This window comes from Hyla sarda, chromosome 11, assembly GCF_029499605.1.
Source record: "Hyla sarda isolate aHylSar1 chromosome 11, aHylSar1.hap1, whole genome shotgun sequence".
NCBI classification, from domain to species: Eukaryota; Metazoa; Chordata; class Amphibia; order Anura; family Hylidae; genus Hyla; species Hyla sarda.
Genome location: NC_079199.1, coordinates 43,907,710 through 43,930,145, shown reverse-complemented (window position 1 = coordinate 43,930,145; position 22,436 = coordinate 43,907,710).

Below are 22,436 nucleotides of genomic sequence, written 5' to 3'. Positions count from 1 at the left end.
GAAAAAAATTAAAGTTTATCTTGAGAAGCTATTTGGGCTATTAGCTCACTGTAAGATTAGGCTAAATGATGTCCTTTGAAGTCTATGGTGGGGAAGGGGAGAAGGCTTTTGCTGCCGAGGCAGACTGATAGTTTATAAATTATTTAAAAATGATGCCCACAAGGTTAGGATTGATAGTGCAGAGCAGCTGGGGGCAATATCAAAATCTATTGTGTTCACTGCAGCTTTGTGGTCTGCCTGAACCATGTATGTCCTCCAGAGGTCCCTGCAACTTTTGAGATTGTAGAGTAGAGATGAGCAAACTTTTCAAAAGTCCAGAGGGTATCCAGTGGTAACTAACAGGTTGAATAAAAATACTGAACTAGCAGATTTTTTATGAACTAGTGTCTAAAAAATGCACTTTTTTGTATGTAGATCGAAAGAAGCAATGGCTTTTACTACATTTCTGGCACACTACATTTCTAATGATAGATTTTGCACTGACGGAACAGCCGCAGAACGTTCTCTGCTACTTTACTACACTTATTGTATATTTGTGGTCATATTGATATTCGTGTTGTTTTATAGTGGCTTTGACATCCCCCTATACTGCCTCCTGGTAGGCTGGAAGAGCTATTTGAAAAACTTTATGGGAATCTCTAAGGTTGTGTGGTCCTTCCTCCTCCTTTCTGCAATATGGTTGACGTTATTTAAACAGGTTCTTCCAAAGCAAACAGCCCGGTGTTGCAGCCGAACCAAACTTTTAGCAAAGTTTTCACTGAACTCAGGCTCTACGGGTTCGGTTCTCTCATCTCTATTGGGGATCTGCGTAATTATGGGAGTCCTTTGCCATGTGCAGTATAGGCATAGCAACCTTCGACACTGCAGATGTTTTTTGGACTACATGTCCCATGATGCTCTTACAGCCCAATTCCTGCAAAACCATCATAGAAGATGTAGTCCAAAACATCTGAAGTGCCGAAGGTTGCCTATGCCTGGTGTAGTGCCTGGGTTATGGCATACCTATGATTATGTGCAAATAACTTGATCAAGACACAAGTGTAAACTTAGAAAAAGAACAATCTATTGCATTCCATAGTGGCAGACCATGCTACTGCTATGGGGCCCTTGGACAGATTAGTCCTGTTCCTTTTTTTCATTAGTAGGAAATCCGCTTTCTCCAGGTAATGGAATTTCAGCAAATTAATGGAGGGAGATGTTGCCTAATTTGTTATAGAAATAAAAGGGAAATAAACACCAGACCTTTCTGTCCTGGGGTGAAAAATCTGATACCATAATAGGAGGCCCATTCTGATATACACAAAGATAGTGTACACAAAGTTCAGTTAAGATAAATTCTATTCTTCCTGATTTGGCTGACTGTGGTTAATATGTGGAAGGCTTTTACTCACTGTTAGCTGCATGATGATTCTCTATCGCAGGGCATTAGATGGAAGTTCATGACTTGAAAGTCATGCAGCTTTGACTCTGGCCAGAAGCCCACTAAGAATTCAGTGATGGCAGAAGAGCCCTTTTATAGCTGCTATTTTTTCTGGCTTACTGACAATTTTCAAGATTATCAGAACAGGAACAGGAATGTAGGAACAGATACCCTCTCAGTGTGGACTGGGGACAGGTCTTGGGTAAGAAACATCTTAAATGTTATATTATGCTGTGATTGACCATGACCAACTCAGAGCTGACTAGACTTGGAATTAGCAACTTGAAACAGGGTTGAATTTCTTTAGCAGGATCAGGACAAAGCTAACTTATTGCAGAGCAGGCTTTGCTGACAGGGAGCAATTCACATGAGCTTTTTCACAGAATAGGCCAGAACTAAACTACTTACTAGCATGAGATAAACTAGACTGGTTCAAGGCCACAGGAGAGATCGGGTTGTATTTAGGGACTCCTCCCTTAGAACATTCTAGTGGCTAATAGAGCAGGACTTTCTAAAAAAAGGTCATGTGATCCAATCCCCATACACTTTTACAGGTTGTCCACCAGTAGTGGCATTACAGAAACAACAAGCCTTGCACAGCCACGTGTGGACCAGTGTTGCAAGAATGTAACACATCAAACAAGTTTAAAGGGGTACTCCACGCCAGAAAGTTAAACAGATTTGTGAATTACTTCTATTTAAAAATCCTTCCAGTTCTGATCATTGCTGTATGTTCCATAGGAAGTTCTTTTATTTTTGAATTTCCTTTCTGTTTGACCACACTGCTCTCTGCTGACACCTCTGTCCATGTTAGGTACAGTCCAGAGCGGAAGAAAATCCCCATAGCAAACCTATCCTTCTCTGGACAGTTCCTAAAATGGACAGAAGTGTCAGCAGACAGCACTGTGGTCAGACAGAAAAGAAATCCAAAAAGAAAAGAACTTCCTCTGTAGTATACAGCAGCTGATAAGTACTGGAAGAATTAAGAATAGATTTTAATAGAAGTAATTTACAAATCTGTTTAACTTTCTGGCACCAGTTGATTAAAAAAAAATGTTTTCCAGTGGAGTGGTTGTCGTGATACATTCTACAGTGCAAATAAACATGCAGTTTTCTGCAGAATTTGAATTTTAAATGCTGCATTACAACCTTTATAACCTGTATCCCACAGCAGCTGGAAGATGCCACAGGACACTGCACAAATAAACCTTATTTGTAATGAGGATTGAATAATGTTGACTGCAACTGTAGTTTCTTCAAACAAATATATATTTTTTTAATTTTTGTGCCAATAAAACTTTATGGATTGCAATATTACTGAGGTAATAAATAGGACACATGGCAAGGTGTCCCGCTTCCCATTTCACAGAATACAGGCTGTTTTAAACAGTATCTATATTGTACTCTGTTATCCATTTTCGTGGTGCTCATATGAATCTTGTAATAGCAGTCAGTACATTGCTTTCCCCGCATATAATAGGAAACACCAGGCAGAGCCAGGCATTCCTATAATTACCTTTGCACACACAGCATAATGACAGCTAAAGGAAAGCTAAAGGCCCATATGAAATAACAGGGATATGCTGTGAATGTAACCAACATGGTCCAATTACATAAAGGACACCATGAAAACGCATCCTTGCTTGAGCGATGAACATGAAAGTCCAGTAAGTGTTTCATTCCTTTTTTAGCAGAGCTATTTTAGCTGAGGCATAGGCTAATGTTATAAATAGTGTGAATCTTGAGACATTTAGAGTAATTAAAGTTAAAGGAGTGACAGCTTATTTTCACAGCATACTTCGGTGCATTGCACTCAACCAATAAGCATGCAGTTTGCTGCAGAATTGACGTGCATGCTCCACAAACCTCCAATACAATGGATTCAACTGCACGTTTTAATCCTAATGAAAGACAATGTATCCTCTATCCACAGGATAGGGGGCAGAGTGTCTGATTGCGGGGGTCTGACTGCTGGAACCCCCTGTGATCTCCAGAACAGGGTCCTGGCTCTTAGAGAGAGTGAATGCTCCAGATGACACGGGATCCATTCATTTTTATCAGAGCACTTAAGGTACCCCAGTGCAGCACACAGGCATCTTGATCATTCCAATAGAAATGAATAAAGAGCATGCTGTCTGCAGTGTGCGCTCTCCATGGGTCCCGATCTGGAGTTTTTTTTTTTCTCCCCACGGTATGGATTTTTGCCCATACTGCTATACCGGTCGGGCCCCTCCCCCACCCTCCGAGTCAATAAAAAAAAATTCAACTTACCCGTAATGGGGGTGGTCCGGGCCATCCATCCTTCCTGTAGTGTCCGGCGGCATTCTGGGTGGAGGGTGAACCGGTCCGGGCTGTCCTTCTCCGGGGGTTCTCTTCTCCACACTGAGCAGGCTCCGGCCTAGTACGCTGCATAGACGCCGCTACGCCGTGACGTCAGGTGCGTCGCTGCGCAGTGGCGTCTATGCAGCGTTACTAGGCCGGAGCCTGCCCGGAGTGGAGAAGAGGACCCTCGGAGAAGAAGGACAGCCCGGACCGGTTCACCCTCCACCCGGAATGCCGCCGGACACTACAGGAAGGATGGATGGCCCGGACCACCCTCCCCGGACGGTCCCTGCAGCAACTGGGAAGGTGAGTCAGGGTTCTGGGATGGACAGGGGTCTGTATAATATACTATACCTACAGTAGGCCCTCCAGCTGTTGCAAAACTACAACTCCCAGCATGCCCGGACAGCCAACGGCTGTCCGGGCATGCTGGGAGTAGTAGTTTTGTAACAGCTGTAGGCACCCCTAGGCGCGGTGCGGCGCGGCAGGGGGAGCGGTGGCGGTGAAAGGTCTCAGGACCCCCGGACAGGCAGGGGGAGAGAAGCGGGTGGCGGCGGCGGCCTATGGCACCGCAAAAGCCACTGCAGTGCATTGATTTAAAGCGCCCGCTTTAAATCAATGATCTGCAGCGGTGTCGCAGGGAGATAAATAGCCGATAACTTATACCGGAATATCGGTATAAGTTATCGGCTATCAGCCCTAACCTCCCCAGATTATCGGTATCGGCCCTAAAAAAACGATATCGGTCGATCCCTAATATTGTATATACTTAATTTGCAAAAAATACTGACACCAATGATGCCTTTGAAAAACAAATGGCCATAAAGTCCAGAAAGTGAAGTATGGCTGCTCTGAAGTTCATGTAACATCTGGCTCCAAGCAGGTGGCCGTCTACGACAAGACTTGCTCTGATAGCGGAAAAATCCCTCTGCTCCTCTAACATATTGCATTGTACTCGTCTGGTGTGAAATGTTCTTGGATCAGAGAATCTACATCATCACAATCCCAGCGAGCATCTGGTTCCCGATGACACAAATTTGCTTATTCAAAAATGTGCATGGGAAAGATATAGGGTTGAGTTAAGCTGATCTTATCATTTTCAATGACTTTTTCCTGCAAATAAAGTTCTAGCTTTATTATGCTGCTGAGGATAATTCCCCAGTAACTCAGTCTGGAGAAAGTTGGACGCAGCCATTGATTACTTTTATTTTCTTTATTTATTTTGTGGTTCTGCGTTATTTTGCCCCATCTGAGCTTCTACATTTTCATAATATGCAATAGTATAGCAGGAGTCTCACCAGAAAAGGAAATCGATCACCCCTCAAAGACATTCTTATATACTACTGTTACTGCAGCCATTACATAGCACTCTATTGAACGTGGAACCTACCATTATTAATGCATTAGGGCAGTGGTCTTCAACCCACGGCCCTCCAGATGTTTCAAAACTACAACTCCCAGCATGCCCGGACAGCCATCGGCTGTCCGGGCATGCTGGGTGTTATAGTTTTGAAACCTCTGGAGGTCCGCAGTAGAGATGAGCAAACTTACAGTAAATTCGATTCGTCACGAACTTCTCGGCTCGGCAGTTGAGGCCTTTTCCTGCATAAATCAGTTCAGCTTTCAGGTGCTCCGGTGGGCTGGAAAAGGTGGATACAGTCCTAGGAAAGAGTCTCCTAGAATTGTATCCACCTTTTCCAGCCCGCGGGAGCACCGGAAAGCTGAACTCATTTATGCAGGATAAGTCATCAACTGCCGAGCCGAGAAGTTCGTGACGAATCGAATTTACTGTTAGTTCGCTCATCTCTAGCCCGCTGGTTGAAGACCACTGCATTAGGGGATCACTGAACTCAAGGATCCATGATATAAAAGTGTAGATGGAAATGTTACCTGTGGTTATGGTCAAAATCCAAAAATATTGGGAGAGATTTATCATTATTGTCTTTGGAAAGTGAGTTTTTTTGCTTTGGTTTTGCTTATGTGCGACACATTTATCATACTATCAAGGGAGGTTGATAAATTTGGTGCATATAAGCAAGAAACAATAAATAACTTCAGAAACCATTTTGTATGATTCCTTCTCTCCTCTGCGACTTTTTGTGAGACTTTTTTTAAAGTGTCCTCCACAGGCATTTTTGTAAGCAAGGTCTGACCCAGCTTTGCAACTTTTGTATGCCTGAGTGCGACATCCACACTTTATAAATTCGCAAGCACTGCAAAATGAGAACTGAAAAGGTAAGGCTGTTTGCTACCCACAAAAGTTGCAAAAAAAAAGTGCTTAGGCACAGGTCTGAAGAGTTGAGTATCTTAAAGGGTTACTCTGGTGGAAAAAAATTCAAATCAACTGGTGCCAGAAAATTAAACAGATTTGTAAATTATTTATATTTCAAAATCTTAATCCTTCCAGTACTTATCAGCTGCTATATGCTCCACAGGAAGTTGTGGAGTTCTTTTCAGTCTGACCACAGTGCTCTCTGCTGACACCTCTGTCCGTGTCAGGAACTGTCCAGAGTGCAAGCAAATCCACATAGCGAATCTCTCCTGCTCTGGACAGTTCCTGACACGGACAGAGGTGCGTGTCAGCACAGAGCACTGTGATCAGACTGAAAAGAACTTCACAACTTCCTGAAGAGGATACAGCAGCTGATAAGTACTGGAAGGATTAAGATTTTTAAATAGTAGTATTTTACAAATCTGTTCAACTTTCTGGCACCAGTTAATTTGAAAAAAAAAAAAATGTTTTCCACCGGAGTACCCCTTTAAATAAATTACCTCATTTATTATTACTCATTGGGGAGATTTATCAAAACCTGTGGTGAGGCAAAGTTGCTCAGTTGCCGATAGCAACCAATCAGATTGCTTTTTAGATTCTTAATAAGGCCTATGAAAAATTGAAGAAGCCATCTGATTGGTTGCTATGGGCAACTGGGCAACTTTGCTTCTCTACAGGTTTTGATAAATCTCCCCCATTGTTCCTGACTTAGAATACTCCAGAGCTGTGTTTATAATTCTGCATACATTATTGCTAAAATTTCCCAGCATTCCTTGCTGGCTTGGCAGGTAAAATGCTTAGATAGGTATACGCTTTTTTTAATTTTCAGATAACCAAATTTAAACATTAAGGGGGGTTTGTAATAAAGAAAACCCATTATCATGTACCCTATTAGGTTATCTTAAAGAGTGTGATCCTATATTCAGGATCCCTTGGCCAAAGAGGAGAGTAGGAACATAATGTCTCGAACCAGTCCCCAAGGTCCACCAACATTCAGATTTTTCTTAACAAGTATATTGGGGACTTGGTATGGAGTCGTGTGTATATCCATAACAATTACTTGCTCAGACCTACCTGTAGGAAGTAAGTGAAGGGCTCGTATATTTCCTTGTGTAGACCACCAACTTGCAACAGAAGTTTTATAAACCAGGTAATGCACTTTGGTATAAAACTTATGTAAACAAGCTCTCCACCTAAAGGAGAAAAACTGGCCTACATTGGCCTACATTGTGGCCCCAGTTGAACCATTATACACACAGGACATATCATCTTTAAGGTCTAATAGAGAGATGATAGCCATAAAAGAAATAGACCCTAGTGGCAAGTGTTTGGCTCCAAAGTTACCTCCAAATAATTTGTCTTCTGCTGGATATTTGGGGTCCATATATTAGAAAACCCTTAGATCTTAAAGGGTACCTCTCATCAAAAAAAACTTTTGATATATTATAGATTAATGTATGCAGAATAACTTCACAATTGCATGTTGTTAAAAAATATGCTTCTTTCTATTTAATTTTCCACTTTGAAGAAATGACCACTAGGGGTCTCCCTACCAGTCCTGGCAGCAAGCATTTCAGACTCATGCTGGAGTCCTAAACACTACGAGCTGCCAGTCTGCTTTGTTCACAAAGGAGAACACTCAGAGCTGCCAGCCTGCTTTGTTCACAGCCTGTTTGGCTGTGAACAAAGCAGACTGGCAGCTCTGAGTGTTTAGGACTCCAGCATGAGTCAGAAATGCTTGCTGAGATGACTGATCGGGAAAAATACAATAGAAAGAAGCATATTTTTCATTAACATGCTATTGGAAAGTTATTCAACATTCATTAATCTAAAATATATCAAAAGTTTATTTGATGAGAGGTACCCTTTAACTATAATAGAAAACAATAGAAAATGTAGCACTTATCATTCTTCTTCTCTTCAACCATCATTGTCTATATTCCCCCCAAAAAAAATCCTATTCTTAAGTCACAGCGTTTTATTATTTATGACTGCTGGACCAATGCTCCCGAAAAAATTGGAAATGTAGCTAAAATGATCCATTCTTATTACTAAGTCAAGTGGTATAAGGCCATTTAGAGCCTAACTGAATAGTACTGCAGATAAGCTATATTGCTGCTGACAACTGAATTAGGGGCCATAGGAATACCAAGCTCAACCGTTCCATATAAGTAATTATTCAGATCTGAAGTGTCGTTTTAGTTGGGAGAGGTGAAATGCTTTTACTCATTAAAAATCATGTTCAAGCTGTTGTGGAGCAATGAAAGATCAGCTGCCACAGACATACGGAAAGAATTATTTACACAGCTAACAAATGAGCGACCTTCTCCCCTACTGCTGAATACCTGTCTCAGCACATAATGGGAAGCTGAGCTGGGAGATTCTCCTCATTAGATCTGTTCCTTACAGAAGAATTTGGCTTAGTCAAAAATATTCTTTAGTTAAATACACTGGCAGCTCGTGTATGGTGTAACGTGGGCTCGGAGCTGTAATTGAAAGAAGTCTTGAGATGTACAGCGCAGTTAATACAATCAAAAATATTCACGCTTTGTTAAGATCCTTCTATGAGAAATATATGTCGAGAGAACAATAGGGGTGACCGGCTCTTCTCGTCTACAGGTCAACCTGGAAACCAACTCTCACAAAAACATTTCTTCCCCTCAATGCTTGTAGACCTCAAATCTACACACCTCTCATGTCCCTTGGGACGTACCGTATTTTTCGCCGTATAAGACGCACTTTTTCTTCCCCAAAACAAAAAAAAGTCGGTGCAAAAAAGGAGGAAAAAGTTGGTGCGTCTTATACGGCAAATACACCCCCATCGCGGCAGTCCCTGCGGCCATCAACGGCCGGGACCCGCGGCTAATACAGGACATCACCGATCGCGGTGATGCCCTGTATTAACCCTTCAGACGCGGCGATCAAAGCTGACCGTCGCGTCTGAAGGGAAAGTGACACTATCCCGGCTGTTCAGTCGGGCTGTTCGGGACCGCCGCGATTTCACCGCGGCGGTCCCGAACAGCCCGACTGAATAGCCAGGTTAGTGCTTACAGGACACCGGGAGGGACCTTACCTGCCTCCTCGGTGTCTTCTCCATTCAGGGATCCCCTGTATCCCATGTGTGCCTCAATTGCAAGTAATAAATTGATTCTTTTTTTTTTTAACACAGTAGTTATCCTTAAGCCACTGAAAACTATTTAGACATCCATCGTGATCATTTGTGTCACTTTATTTACCCTTTTTTACCCAAAATTGACTATCCCAATTTGAAACTCCTTTAAGTTGGAGTTACCCCATATTGGAGTAACTATTAAACTATCCACTATATGACACTTACGTCGCAAGTGACTCCAAGCTTTACTGTGCCTCTTAAAACGTGCATCATCCTCATTCACCTCATTATTCGTGACCCCCAGTTCCAGTAATTCAAATACATCATTAACCCTTGCCTCTTTAACCCTTTTCGTGAGCCAATCTGAATTCTTCCAATCAATCCACTTTAAAACTTGAATACTGATATAATACAACTTCAGGGTTGGTAAGCTTATGCCCCCTCTTTCCTATATTGGGGTGAATTTTTCATATTTCAATCTTACCCTCTTTCTGCCCCATATTAGTCTACTCAGCAATACTTCAATTTTCTTGTACCAACACACATTCAGCCATACTGGAGAGGCATTAAAGGGTAGCTCCCACCATCCTATTTTTTTTTTTTTTGCTAGCCCGTTCCGTCCGTCCCCCCAACCCGCTATGGCACTAGCCCGTTCCCTCCTCTCCCCCCCCCCCGCCCCGCATACCCCGTTCCCTCATTATACTTGCAGTTACTGCAGAGTCCGGCAGCGGGCGTGCAGGGACAGCGGCGGCAACGAGGTGGCGGCTGTGATGTGCGGGAGGAGTGGCCTCCCAGCCAGTGGCCGGGAAGCCAATGCACTCGCTCCCGCCTGTCTGATTGACAGGCAGGGAGCGAGTGCAGCCTAACTGAAAAAGGACTGATTGCCACTCCAAAAGCAGTCCTTTTTCAGTGGCCGGTTTTTAAATGTAAATTAAACCTTTTTAATGGAAAAAAAATAATAAAAGTATATTAGAGATATGTTGTAGTACATAAGTACTACAAATTATCAAAAAATAAAGTTGGTGACAGTGCCCATTTAAATAGGAAAATATCTGAGGCAGAATAGCCATTTTTATTATTGTTATTCTGCCTGCCATGCCAAGTGGTAATCTATTCCAGATGTTGAGAGAGACTGGAGATGAATGGAGCCACATTAGATTGAACAAACTTATCAACATCACCTGTCATATTTATCCCTAGATACTTAAAGGGGTCCGATTTATTATAAATTTTTTTTTCATATTGTTGTTTTCAACCTCTAAATCCTCGTCTAATGGTAGTGTAATCGATTTAGCTCAATTGAGCTCCAGTCCCGCAATGTTGGCATATTCTCTAAACCTTTCCATAATAATGGGAATCTTATCTTTGGGGTTATTTAAGAAAAGGAGCACATCATCAACATATAATAAGATTTTGTTTTTAATTTCCCCCACCCCAAAACCGTCAAATGTGTTGCTTTGTTTTATCCAGACTGTGAAAGGCTCCATGTATATGGCAAAAAGCAAGGGCGATAGCGGGCACCCTTGCCTAGTCCCTCTGTTTAATTCAAATGATTCTGATGGATTACCGTAAGAATTATGTTTGCTTTAGGATTGTTATATAGTAATTTAACATGATTAATTAACCCAGAGCCTACTCCAAACTTCTCCAGTGTTAACCAGAGGTACCCCCCACTCTACCCTGTCAAAATCCTTGGTAGCGTCCAAGGACAGGATAGAGTGGGGGTCATTACCTGGGATGTGCACAGATTCATAAACTTTATGTATGTTGTCTGAGAACACATGTACCCTTGACTGAGTCAAGCATGTATATTGGGGGATTGGGAGAGATTCTGTAGCTGTCAGCCAAGAAAGTATTTTTTGTCAAGTGTCAAAGGATTTTGGTGGTAATCTGGTTACAGTAATTCCCCCCTGGAGATCTGTGCCACAAGGTTGATATATTTCCAACCATTAACATCAGATAACTGCCTAATCTTTCCAAATTCAGCTGGATCTAGTGATAACATAAACTCAATAGGCTGCAATATTATATGGGTACTCCCATGGAAAACATTTTTTTTTATTTAATCAACTGGTGCCAGAAAGTTAAAGTACTGCATGAATTTTACATATTCCTGTGCCTAAGCTGTAAAAATAAACTAAATAAACTTTAACTCACCTTCCTACGTTCCCCCGTTGCTCTGGTATTGGCTTCCCGGTCTGCTTCCTGGGGACGGGAACGTCACAGAGCCGTCAGCATATGACTGGCCGCAGCGATGTCCCGCCTCGGCTAGTGATTGGCTGGGCGCGCTGTCATGTAAGGAGCTCTGGCCGGCTCCTTACATGCGCTCAGCCTATCACCGGCCGAGGCGGGACATCGCTGCGGCCGGTGATACGCTGATGGCTCTGTTATGTTCCCGTCCCCAGGAAGCAGCAAGAGAACCACAGCGGAGAACAGTGAGGCCAATACCGGGGGAACGTAGGTAGGTGAGTTAAAGTTTATTTTATTTTATTTTGTTAGGAATATGTAAAATTCATGCAGTACAGATGTCCTTTAACCCCTTAAGAACGCAGCCCATATGGGCCTTAAGGACGCAGAAAATTTTATTTTTACGTTTTCATTTTTTCCTCCTCGCCTTCAAAAAATCATAACTCTTTTATATTTTCATCCACATACTAGTATGAGGGCTTGTTTTTTGCGCAACCAGTTGTCCGTTGTAATGCCATCACTCACTTTACCATAAAATGTATGGCGCAACCAAAAAAATACTATTTGTGTGGGGAAATTAAAAAGAAAATCGCAATTTTGCAAATTTGGAAGGTTTCTTTTTCACGCCGTACAATTTATGGTAAAAGTGACATGTGTTCTTTATTCTTTTTTAAAAAATGATACCTGTGGTAAAATACTTTTCTATTACTGTTGCGCTTAAAAAAAAATCACAAACTATTTAACCAAATTAGTACGTTTAAGATCCCCCTATTTTGAAGACCTATAACTTTTTCATTTATCCGTAAAAGCGGCGGTATGAGGGCTCATTTTCTGCGTCGTGATCTGTACTTTTTATTGATACCATATTTGCTTATATAAAACTTTTAATACATTTGTTATACATTTTTTTGGAATAAAATGTTATGAAAAAGCAGCTGTTTTGGACTTTTTTTTTTTTACGTTCACGACGTTCACTGTACAGTATCATTAACATTTTATTTTAATAGTTCAGATATTTACGCACGTGGCGATACCAAATATGTATTTAAAGAAAATGTTAACACTTTTTGGGGGTGAAATAGGGAAAATGGGGCAATTTACGTTTTTATTGGGGGAGGGGGTTTTTCAAATTTTTTTTACTTTATTTTTTTACTTTTTTTACTTTTATTTTTACACTTTAATAGTCCCCATAGGGGACTATTTAAAGCAATCATTCGATTGCTAATCCTGTTCAGTGCTATGTATAGGACATAGCACTGATCAGGGTTACCGGTGATGATCTGCTCTGGTCTGCGGGAAGGCAGATCATAGCAGAAGACTCCCGGAAGACAGCGGAGGCAGGTGAGGGGACCTCCGTCTGCCGTGCAGAATCATCGGATCGCCGCGGCTGCAGATGCCGTGATGCTGCAGATGCCGTGATCTGTATTGATCACGGCATCTGAGAGGTTAATGGCGAACATCCGCGAGATCGCGGATGTCCGCCATTACCGGCGGGTCCCTGGCTGTGATCAACCGATGCCCGCGGTCATGCTTAGGACGTACATGTATGTCCTGGTGCGTTAAGTACCGCATCACCAGGACGTACATTTACGTCCTTCGTCGTTAAGGGGTTAAACAGATTTGTAAATGACTTCTATTTAAAAATCTTAATCCTTTCAGTAATCCTTTCAGCTGCTGTTTACTACAGAGGAAGTTGTATTTCTTTCTGAAATTCTTTTCTGTCTGACCACAGTGCTCTCTGCTGACACCTCTGTCCATGTCAGGAACTGTCCAGAGTACAAGCAAATCCCCATAGCAAACCTCTCTTGCTCTGGATAGTTCCTGATATGGACAGAGCTGTCAGCAGAGAGCACTGTGGTCAGACAGAAAAGAAATTCAAAAAGAAAAGAACTTCCTGTGGAGCATACAGCAGCTGATAAGTACTGGAAGGATTAAGCTAGTATCTGTACTTGGATAACATTTTTACCCTTGTACAGAGACTACGACTGAAGCTGGAGAAGGGTATTTCATTTAAAGCTACAGCAGCACTTACCCTAAAGCTAAGGCTTTGTTCACATCAGCGCATGGCAAATTAAATGTCTGTTATTGTCACATTCTTTTTTGTATTTTATTGTCACATACCAGGGTTCATTATTAGCAGATCTGAAACTTTAACATATACCGTATTTTTCGCCCTATAGGACGCACCGGTGTATAAGACGCACTCAATTTATAGGTGCAAAATTTAAAAAAACATAAAGATTTTGAACCCAATAGTGGTCTTCAACCTGCGGACCTCCAGATGTTGCAAAACTACAACTCCCAGCATGCCCGGAAAGCCGTTGGCTGTCCGGGCATGCTGGGAGTTGTAGTTTTGCAACATCTGGAGGTCCGTAGATTGAAGACCACTGCATAGGAGGTAATACTCACGTGTCCCCGCCGCTCCAGACCCGTCACCGCTGCCCTGGATGTCGCTCCATCGCTGTCGACGTGTCCACGTCGCCGGCCGGGTATCCTCACTCTCCATCGCCGCCATCACATCGTTACGCACGCCGACGCACGTACGCGACGACGTGATGACGAGGAAAGAGAGCGCCGGCCATACAGGGGATCCCTGAACGGAGAAGACACCGGGGAGGCAGGTAAGGTCCCTCCCGGTGTCCTGTAAGCACTAACCCGGCTATTCAGTCGGGCTGTTCGGGACCGCAGGGGTGAAATCACGGCGGTCCCGAACAGCCCGACTGAACAGCCGGGTTAGTGTCACTTTCCCTTCAGACGCGGCGGTCAGCTTTGATCGCTGCGTCTGAAGGGTTAATACAGGGCATCACCGCGATCGTTGGTGTCCTGTATTAGCCGCGGGTCCCGGCCGTTGATGGCCGCAGGGACCGCCGCGATAGGGGTGTATTCGCCGTATAAGACACACCAACTTTTTCCCCCCAGTTTTGGGGAAGAAAAAGTGCGTCTTATACGGCGAAAAATATGGTAACTGTTAACATAAAATAATGGACTGTTAACATATTGTTAAAATATCCGTTTATCTTTGTTAGTGTCAGTTATTTTTTAACAATTTTTTTTTCCGCTCTTGCTCAGTAGCAATAACGTATGTAAAAATAACAGAAACTTATGAAGATTTCTTCCATCACCATAGACATCAACATGAATTTTCTAACATGAGTTAGAATGTCTGTTTTTTATGACGGACAAAAATTGTGCATGCCTGGTATTTTTTTTCCATTAAAATAACGGAAATCAAGCCAAACTGATGACAATAGTATATACATGTGTATATATGACTGGGATCTGTTTCCTTCATTTTCATTAATGTTTCTTAGATTCTCTAATGGAATTACACTAAAAGAAATGAAAAACGCTGGTGTGAACCCACCCTAAGTCTTATGTTTTACAATTTACACATATTTGCATTGTTCTGGATGGGATACGTAGAAGATTCCTTTTTAGGGTAAATATTACATTATTAACATAAAAAGAATCTAGAAAAAAATATTTTTGCCTATTTCTCCCTAAAGAAAACTGATACCTGCTTTCATGTTAAACAATAAGAAAGCCCAATGCATCCTGCAAAGCAAGAAAAAAAATTGCGGTAGACAAGCATAAAAAAAAAAAAAAATACTATTTTAGAATCCATAATGGTCACAATTTTGCTCTAGTTACGAAGGCCCAAAGCACCCCAGTCATGAAGTGGTTAAAGGAACACTCAGGGTCTATTCACATGGTGGAATTTCTGCTTGCGGAATTAAGCCTCATTTTAGGAAAGGAAGTTCTTTTTGAATTTCCTTTCTGTCTGACCACAGTGCTCTCTGCTGACACCTCTGTCCATTTTAGGAACTGTTTAAACAAACACAACACTTATTAGGGGGAGGGAAGATAGTGAAGGCTAAAACACCTAAACACTAGCCACTATGGTAACAACCCCCTGTAACGTAAAGTAGGTAATCTAGACCGGGACGAAGGCTGTAACGTGCCGAAACGCGCGTTGGGGTGACGCTGCCCCGGACCCTGCTGACTGTTTGCTGCTATTCTTATTATCGTACTGAATACCTTGAGATAGGTTGGTATACACTTTGTTCAGCACTTTATGTGCTGTTGCACATTGGTTTGTACTAATCCCCTCATACCTAATTGTGTGTGTGTGTGTGTGGGGGGGGGGGGGGGGGGGGGGGTTATCATATCCCTATCCAGGCCATATTCAGTGCAATAGATCCATCATTAATAGTTTTTACCTCCCTTTTAAGCCTTTACTGTGGTGTCCTTTTTACCATATGTCACCAGAGGTTTCGGTGCAGTGTTCTAGTGTCCCCATGTTTTGTGATTCCTCCTTACAATTATGTTTTTATCATTTGCTATTTAAAGGGTACCTTTCATCAAAAAAACTTTCTATATATTATAGATTAATGTATGCAGAATAACTTTACAATTGCATTGTATTAAAAAATATGCTTCTTTCTATTTAATTTTCCACTTTGAAAAAATGACCACTAGGGGTCTCCCTACCAGTCCTTTTTTATAGATTTCAGACTCATGCAGGAGTCCTAAATATCAGACTGCAGCCGGGACACAGGCAAACTCCCTGGCAGGGAGCAGTGCTGAGTTTGTCTGTGTTCCGGCTGCAGTCTGAGATTTAGGACTCCTGCATGAGTCTGAAATCTATAAAAAAAAAAGGACTGGTAGGGAGACCCCTAGTGGTCATTTTTTCAAAGTGGAAAATTAAATAGAAAGCATATTTTTTTAATAACATGCTATTGGAAAGTTATTCTGCATACATTAATCTATAATATATCAAAAGTTTTTTTGATGAAAGGTACCCTTTAATAAAGATTATTATGATTCGCCTATGAAGGACTCCATTTTCAATTTTTTGGTCTTTATTTTAGGAACTGTCCAGAGTAGGAGCAAATCCCCATAGCAAACCTATCCTGCTCTGGACAGTTTCTGACATGGACAGAGGTGTCAGCAGAGAGCACTGTAGTCAGACTGAAAGGAAATTCAAAAAAGAAAAGAACTTCTGCAGCATTCAGCAGCTGTTAAGTACTGGAAGGGTTAAGATTTTTAAATAGAAGTAATTTACAAATCTGTTTAACTTTCTGGCGTCTGTTGATTAAAAAAAGAATATTTTCCAGTAGAGTACCTATTCAAGTAATGTTAGTATATGAAAAAAAAATTCAAAAACCTTAGCTGGATGATTCTGATTATTTCCAGGGTCAGGAAGCTGGAGGCAAAGGAACGACTCACTTAGTGCATTACTGTTAGATTGATCACTTTGTTTGGACGTGATTTACACCAATGCAATCAGACCTGAAAGAGATTGTTCTTATAAACTTGGCCCAGCTGTAATGAAGAATTGAGTTAATGTTGTTCTGCTTCCAAATGACTTGGCACCACTGCTCCCATAGACCCAGTAAAACTGATTGGAACCTAGAACATCAGATGAGCCTTCTTGGACTCTGGATGCTTCTGCAAATGCACTGGCAGCAAATTATTCCTGGACAGCATTTGGTAGATGGAAATGCTGGCATTATTTTGGAAGCTAATTCTACCTAAATATATTTAGATAAACCAGACTACAAAACACCCCTTAGGGCGAAGCATATAAACAACAGAAGTTACTATAGACCCCATATATCATTTTAAGGCCATAATCTCCTGTCATACACTGGACTTCAACTGTAATAGCCAGAGATGAGAGGTGGTCACTTGTTTAAAGGGGTACTCTGCCCCTGAGACATCTTATCCCCTATCCGCCGCTGGGGACCCCCGCAATCTTGTATTCGCCGCCCGTCTGTTTGAGCTGCACGCAGGAATAAGTCCTTTAAAGGGGTACTCTAGTCCTGAGACATCTTATCCCCTATCCAAAGGATAGAGGATAAGATGTCTCACAGCGGGGGTCCCGCCGCTGGGGACCCCCGCAATCTTGTATTCGCCACCCACCTGTTTGAGCTGCACACAGCGGTGCCAGCTCACAAACAGCCGGGTGGCGACCATGGGGCCGGTCGTCACGCCCGCTCCCATAGAATTGCATAGCGGGGGTGACGTCACACGGGGGTGGAGTGGTGACGTCACGATACTCCGGCCCCGTGGTCGCCACCTGACTGTTTGTGAGCTGGCACCGCTGTGTGCAGCTCAAACAGGTGGGTGGCGAATACAAGATTGCGGGGGTCCCCAGCGGCGGGACCCCCGCGGTGAGACATCTTATCCTCTATCCTTTGGATAGGGGATAAAATGTCTCAGGGCTGGAGTACCCCTTTAAAGGATTTATTCCTGAATATATTTCAGGAAGGCGTTAGAGAAAAGGGCTTTTTTTCAGTGACAGCAACACTTCTGTCTGTAGGCTAGGGCTGGCTTTACAGTAAGGCTGCTGAGGCAGCTGCCTTAGGGCGGGAGGTAGTGGGGGCAGAAAAACAGAAATCCCCAGCCACTGGCAGGGTATTTAGATTGAAAAAAAACTCACACAAAACAAACAACCTGTGGGGTCAACACCAGGACTGAAGTCCTGCAAAAGCAGCAGCCCTTGAGGTTTCCTGCATGGTGTCTGGCCTGTGCTGTCTCTTGAGCAGAGCTCCACGCATTGAGCTTCTCTTCATTAACTATTTAATTTATCTGCACATAAACAACAGCAGCGGCAGAGAGAGGAAGTGAGAGCCCCCTCCCCCAAACTGGCGAGCAGAACGATGCTGGTGCCGGCAGAGAGAGCAGCATCTGTATTTCCTACATTTGGTCCCCTGATGAACCCCACATTATTCTGCTTGCACCTATGCTGGAGGGGGGGGAAATGCATCAGGATTTGTGTGTTTACTTCTCAGGATTATACTCTGTATTTGTAGGAATTTATACATGTATCTGCATTGGTTGGGAAGGGTTTAACAATGGGGCTTCATGTGTCTAGCCTCTCTCCCCACCTTCTCTGTATTTGTGGTTGGGGCTGAAACGTGCCTGATACTGATCACCACAATAACCATAATATATAATAATAATAATAATAATAATAATATATAATAATAATAACAACATATAACAGTATGAACAATAATGGTAATGAAAATAATAGTAATGATGATAATAGTAATAACAATGATATTAAATAACTAAATAAAATAACACTAATTTTGACACCAATAATACTTAATAACAAAAATGCCAATACTACTACTGATATAACAATAACAAGAATAAAAATAACATACCTACAGTGGTCAGAAGTGTGCCCAAAACCGCGACCGTGGGCAAGCCTCTAGAGGGCCAAAAAGTCTGGCAGTAATCAAAAACCAATGATGACATACCTCGTCTTCGAACACCGAACCTTAGAAAATCGACCTTAGTAATATCGACTACTAGGAACCACATAAGGACGTGCCCCGGCCTTGAAGCTGCAGAGGCGTACCTTTTCCCGAGTAAGGCTCGGTTCACATCACATTTTAGGCAATACGGGTCCGCATACGGCTGGGGGGAGCTAAAACCGGGCGCTCCCGTATCCCTGCCATATGTAATGTATTTCAATGAGCCGACCGGATTGAAACGCTGACTCAAGTCGCCTCATTTTTGCCCCATATGCGGTTTTCCCACTGAACCTAGCGTGACATTGCAAAAAAAAGTGTTAAAAAAAGTTAATATAGCTCATTTAACCCCTTCCCTAATAAAAATAAGAATCACCCCCCTTTTCCCATAAAAAAAAAAAAAAAAAAAAACTGTGTAGATAAAAATAAACATAAGTAGAAAAAATGAGTGGTGCACTGTGATGAACTTTAAAAAGTCCGGGGGTGCTCAATCCTCAAGACCAGGCCACGGTCAGCAATATAAGTAAGGAAGAATTAGAAGACTGGACTCCAATGCAGGAATAGTGAAGGCAAAAAAAGTTTATTCACCCATCCAGTACATTTATACTAGATGGGTGAATAAACTTTTTTTGCCTTCACTATTCCTGCATTGGAGTGCAGTCTTCTAATTCTACCTTACTAAAAATAAACAAATGTGGTATCACTGCGTGCCCAAACTATAAAAATATATTGGTAATTAAGCCGTTCGGTCAATGGCGTATGCGAAAAAATTCCAAAGTCCAAAATAGCATATTTTTAGTCACTTTTGACATCATGAAAAAATTTATAAAAAAGCGATCAAAAAGTCCAATCAATACAAAAATGGTACCGATAAAAACTTCAGATCACGGTGCAAAAAATGAGCCCTCATACCGCCCGGTATGTGGAGAAATAAGTTATAGGGGTCAAAAGATGACAATTTTAAACGTATTCATTTCCGTGCATGTAGTTATGATTATGAAGTGTTATTTTTACCGTAAAAATGCTGCATAGTTGCAAAATGGAATTTTTTCTTCAATTTTGTCACACAATGTTTTTTCCGTTTCGCCGTGGATTTTTTGGGAAAAATTACTATTAGAGGCACAAAAAATAAGCCATAATATGGAATTTTAGGTGCAAAATTGAAAGGGTTATGATTTTTAAAAGGCAAGGAGGAAAAAACGAAAGTGCAAAAACGGAAAAAAAGAGTCCTTAAGGGGTTAATGCTCTGAAATCTTACCAATAACCATAATTACACAGTGTGTCCCCCTGCAGGTGGGGTAGGCATGATGGGTATACTACCACCTATGTGTCAAATATTCCTTCTCTGAAGACTAACCAGAACCATAATTATGCAGTGCGATCATCTGCAGACGTGGCAGGCAGAACTGGTATACAACCACATGTGAGTCATGATATTGTTGCTCTAAAGACGTGCCAGTAACAATAAATGCAGTGCATCCCCCTGCAGATGTAGCAGGCATAACAGGTATACTACTGCCTATGTGTCCTAAAGTTCCTTTCCTGGAAACGTGTCAGTAACAATAACTACTCAGTGCATCCCCCTGCAGACGTGGCTGGCACTACAAGTATAGCACCGCCTATGAGTGATGATGTTCATGTTTCCGAAAACATGTGAGTAACAAATAACTACACAGTGCATCCCCCTGCAGATGTGACTGGCATGATGGGTATACTACCATCTATACGACATGATGTTATTGCTCTGACAGATGGCATTCCCCCCCCATGTTCTAAAGGAATTAAGTAATGTAATAGGCAGACCACTATTTTTAATATTCAGGGACTCTATAGTAACAGGGACTGTTCTCCAGGACTGGCGCATGGCAAATGTGGTGCCAGTATTTAAAAAGTGATCAAAAGATGACCCCGGGAATTATAGGCCTGTTAGTTTAACCTCCGTTGTATGTAAATTGTTTGAGGATTTTAAAAGAGATGCTATTTTGGAGTATCTTGATAAAAATAAATGTATGACTCCATATCAGCATGGCTATATGAGGGATCAGTCCTGTCAAACTAACTTGATCAGCTTTTATGAGGAGGTGAGCTCCAGACTGGACGAGGGGCAGTCGCTGGATGTCGTATATCTGGATTTTTGCAGAGCATTTGATACGGTGCCACATAAAAGGTTGGTACATAAAATGAGAAGGATTGGACATAGGGAAAATGTGTGCAAGTGGGTAAGTAACTGTCTCAGTGATAGGAAACAGAGGGTGGTTATTAATGGTACTTATTCTGATTGGGTGACTGTTACTAGAGGGGTACCACAGGGGTCAGTCTTTGGTCCTATTCTATTTAATATATTCATGAATGACCTTGTAGGGGGGTTGAATAGTAAAGTAGCAATCCTTGCAGATGATACTAAACTCTGTAAAGTGGTAAACACAATAGAGGACAGTGCATTGTTACAAATGGATCTAGATAGGTTTGAGGTTTGGGCTGGTAAGTGGCAGATGAGGTTCAACACTGATAAATGTAACGTAATGCACATGGGGAGGAAAAATCCATGCTTCGATTATGTATTAAATGGGAGAACACTTGGGAGGACTGATGTGGAAAAGGACTTGGAAGTCTTAGTTAATAGTAAATTTTGCTGTAGTGACCAGTGTCGGGCAGCTGCTGCCAAGGCAAATAAAATCAACGAGTGCATCAATAGGGGCATAGATGCCCATGACACGGAAATAATTCTACCGTTGTACAAATCACAAGTCAGCCCACACATAGAATACTGTGTACAGTACTAGGCACCAGTGTATAAGAAAGATATAGCTGTAGAGGGTTAAAAGACAGGCAACCAGAGTAATACGGGGAATGGAAGGACTACAGTACCCAGAAAGATTATCAGAATTGGGGTTATTTGGTTTAGAAAAAAGAAGGCTTAGGGGAGACCTAATAACTATGTATAAATATATCAGGGGACAGTACAGAGATCTCTCCCATGATCTATTTATACCCAGGACTGTATCTATAACAAGGGGGCATCCTCTACGTCTAGAGAAAAGAAGGTTTCTACACCAGCACAGACAGGGGTTCTTTACTGTAAGAGCAGTGAGACTGTGGAATTCTCTGCCTGAGGAGGTGGTCATGGGGAACTCTGTAAAAGAGTTCAAAAGGGGTCTGGATGAATTTTTGGAGAATAATAACATTGCTGGTTATGTATACTAGATCTATAGCGACAGAATGTTGATCCAGGGATTTATTCTGATGCCATATTTGGAGTAAGGAAAGAATTTTTACATCTAGTATGAGGGTTTTTTGCCTTCCTCTGGATCAACTGAGTAGGGACTCATTAAGGTTATAGCTTGAACTTGATGGACTCTGGTCTTTTTTCACCCGTATCAACTATGTTACTATGTAAACGTGTCAGTAACAATAACTACTGAGTGTATCCCCCTGCAGATGTGGCAAACATGATGGGTATACTACAGCCTAAATGACATGAATGTTACTGTATGAACAGTAAGAGCGTATGTGCAGTAAAATGCTCGGAGTGCATATGCCATCTAAATATTAAAAGCGTATGTGCAGTATGAACGATAAGAGTGTATGTGCAGTATGAACACTAAGAGCGTATGTGCAGTATGAACGATAAGAGCGTATGTGCAGTATGAACGCTAAGAGTGTATGTGCAGTATGAACGCTAGGAACGTATGTGCAGTATGTGTAGTATAAATGCTAAGAGCCTGTGTGTAGTATCAATCCTAAGAGTATGTGTGTAGTATAAATGCTAAGTGTGTGTGTAGTATAAATGCTAAGAGCGTGTGTGTAGTATAAATGCTAAGAGCGTGTGTGTAGTATAAATGCTAAGAGCCTGTG